Source organism: Elephantulus edwardii, unplaced genomic scaffold (assembly GCF_000299155.1).
Source record: "Elephantulus edwardii isolate Elephantulus edwardi_28Jun2011 unplaced genomic scaffold, EleEdw1.0 scaffold00135, whole genome shotgun sequence".
Lineage (NCBI taxonomy): Eukaryota > Metazoa > Chordata > Mammalia > Macroscelidea > Macroscelididae > Elephantulus > Elephantulus edwardii.
In genome coordinates, this window is record NW_006399885.1 from 9,435,484 (window position 1) to 9,438,226 (window position 2,743).

The 2,743-nt window shown below is 46.0% G+C and overlaps 1 pseudogene; it reads left to right on the top strand.

Moving 5' to 3' along the window:
- Positions 1-411: 411 nt before the first annotated feature.
- Positions 412-1,880, top strand: LOC102874229 (annotated as a pseudogene).
- Positions 1,881-2,743: the final 863 nt, after the last annotated feature.

The following is a 2,743-nucleotide window of genomic DNA, read 5'->3' on the forward strand; positions in this document are numbered from 1 at the left end:
AGCTCATAGTCTGGCCTGCATTACCCACCCTCTCTTTCCCATACAGGCCTCCACCACAATCATAGATCCCAGCGGTGGTGGTGGGCACACCGGTGGTGGGACAGCAACAACAGTCACTGGGTATCAACTGCAGGGACCAGGAGGACATGGGAGCCCCGAGCTGGGCTCAGAGGCAACAGTTCCTCCATGGCCTTGGTGGAAGAGGCAAAGGGTGGCCTTCAGCAGGACACTCAAGGTCAACATCAACCCCTTCCCGCCCAAGTCCACGGAGCAGAGTTGGTGCCCTCCTTCCTGTGGGGCCCGACCTGGCCATAGCCACCCCTTCAGGCGGTGCCACCAACCACCATGGAGGCCACAGAGGTGCTGGAGGCATTCGTTCAAGAGGGACAGTCACTGTGTGAAAGTTCAAATTCTGCTGTTAGCATGGATCTTTCAGGACGTGTTGTAGAAAATGGAGAAACAAAAATGTCTCCAGAACAATCATGGGAGCACAAAGGAGCAATCCGTGAAGCAGAGCCAGGGTCTTTGGGAGATGGAAGGCTCCCAGAAGAGAATGCCCAAGAAATGATGGAAGAGGAAGAGAAAACAACAAAACAGGAGTCTGTGGTCGCACCACCAGGTGCTCCTTATAAACACCCATGTAAATGGAGTATTCATGGTCACATAGGTGCTGGCAGATCAACCAGTGGAAGACAAAGAATGTATCTGACTGGAATGGTTGACAAAAGGACACTTGAAAAATATGAATGAACCTGGTACTGGTTTGGGCCTTAGATACAAACTGTGAATAATGAAGACAAGGGTGAAACCCTAGAAGTGGATCATACCCATTTTGAAACAGAAAAGAAGCATTTCACAATTCTAAATGCCCCAGGTCACAAGAGCTTTCTCCCAATATGATCGGTGGTGCTTCTCACACCGACCTGGCTGTGCTGGTAGGAAAGGAGGGCTTGAAACTGGACTTGAAAAAGAGGGACAGTCAAGAGAGCCTGCAGTGCTGGCCAAGGCAGCAGGTGTAAAACACTTAACTGTATTTCTGAGTAAGATGGATGATCCAACAGTCAATTGGAGCAGTGAGAGAAATGGAGAAAGTAAAAAGAAACTAGTGCCAGTTTGAAGAAAGCTGGCTTCCATCCCAGAACAGACAATTCATGTCATGCCCTGTTCAGGACTGGCAGGAGCGAAGCTTAACACAAACTCTTCAATCAGATTTCTGCCCTTGGTACGTTGATTACCATTTATTCCATATCTTGATATGTGCCAAACTTCGGTAGATCAGTTAATGGCCAGATGAGGCTGCAATTGTGGATCAACACACGGATTTTGGTGCTATGGTCCTGAGAAAGCTGGGATCGGGATCTGTCTGCAAAGACGAGTAGCTTGTGATGAGGCCAAACAAGCCCAATGTGGACCTTGTTGTCATCCTTCCTGACAATGTAGAAACTGATTCCATAGCCCCAGGTGAAAACCTCAAGATCTCCTGAAAGGAACTGAAGAAGAGGTTGTCCAGGTCATACTTTGTAATCCTAACAATCTTTGTCATTCTGGACATACATTTTTGCCCAGATAGTGATTATTGAACAAACCCCCATCATTTCTCCAGGTTATAATGCAGTGCTTCTTATTCTATCTAAATATCTATGTTAGAGATGTCAAGTAACAGCCTTACTCTGCTTGGGAGACAAGAAATCTGGAGAAAAAAGTAAGACTTGATCCCATTTTGTGAATCCAGACCCGTATGTGATGCTTTCTTAACTGGAGAAACTATCTTACTTGAGTCCTTTAAAGATTTCCCTCAACTGGGTATTTTTACCTTAAGAGATGAGAATAAGACCATTGCATATGAAAGAATTCTGAGACTGGTTCCAGAGAAAAACTAAGCCTTTTCTTGTGACCGTCCACAATATTGTAAGGAAAATTGACCACCAAAGCCTACTTCACACCACCTTCTGCTAAATTCTTCCCATTGACAAATATCTCCCCACAGACCCCATTTTGCAAAGAGAGCATCCCCAGCCAAAGTCCACATTCTGTCAGCTTCCTCATATTGAGAGCTCTGCTATGCCGCTGTTGAATCCCCCCACCCCATATTTCTTCCCCCCTCACAAACTTTTGCTTTGGACAGATTTCACCACAGCTTCGGAAGTGACGTGGACATAATTGCCTAGAGTAATGATAACCTATGTTGTTGTTGTGTTCTGTAGAGTCAGAACTGACCCTGTCCCTCCAGCGGATTTTCAGAGGCAGTTAATGGCACAGGAGGAGATTGCTCATCCTTCTCCTGAGGAGCAGCTGGTGGTCTCGAACTGTGTGCCTTTGGGATTGCAGTGCAACTTCTTGCCAATAGGCCACCTGAGCTCTGTAGTAATAAGTATAGATTTTTTTTTGTTTTAATTTCTCATTATCGCGTTGGGTATATTTAGGATTTTTTACCCTCTGGCAGATCATTATCAGTGTGCATGCACTGTTTACAAAAACAGCTATCATGCTAATAACATAGCCCATTTGGGAAAAAACAAAACACAAACCACCACAACATAATTTTATATCACATGCAGATGTTTCTTGACAGAGGACAGGTGCATTACCCGTGGTTTGGGAGCCGTATGATGACGGAGTGAGACTAAGTAGTCTGGGGTGTCACATGGCGTGGGGTGCTCTTAAGGCCCTCAGTATGTTAGTTAGTCCTCTGGCTCTGCCCATATAATGGTCAGTGCCTGCAAACCCAGGTGGGGCTGGACAC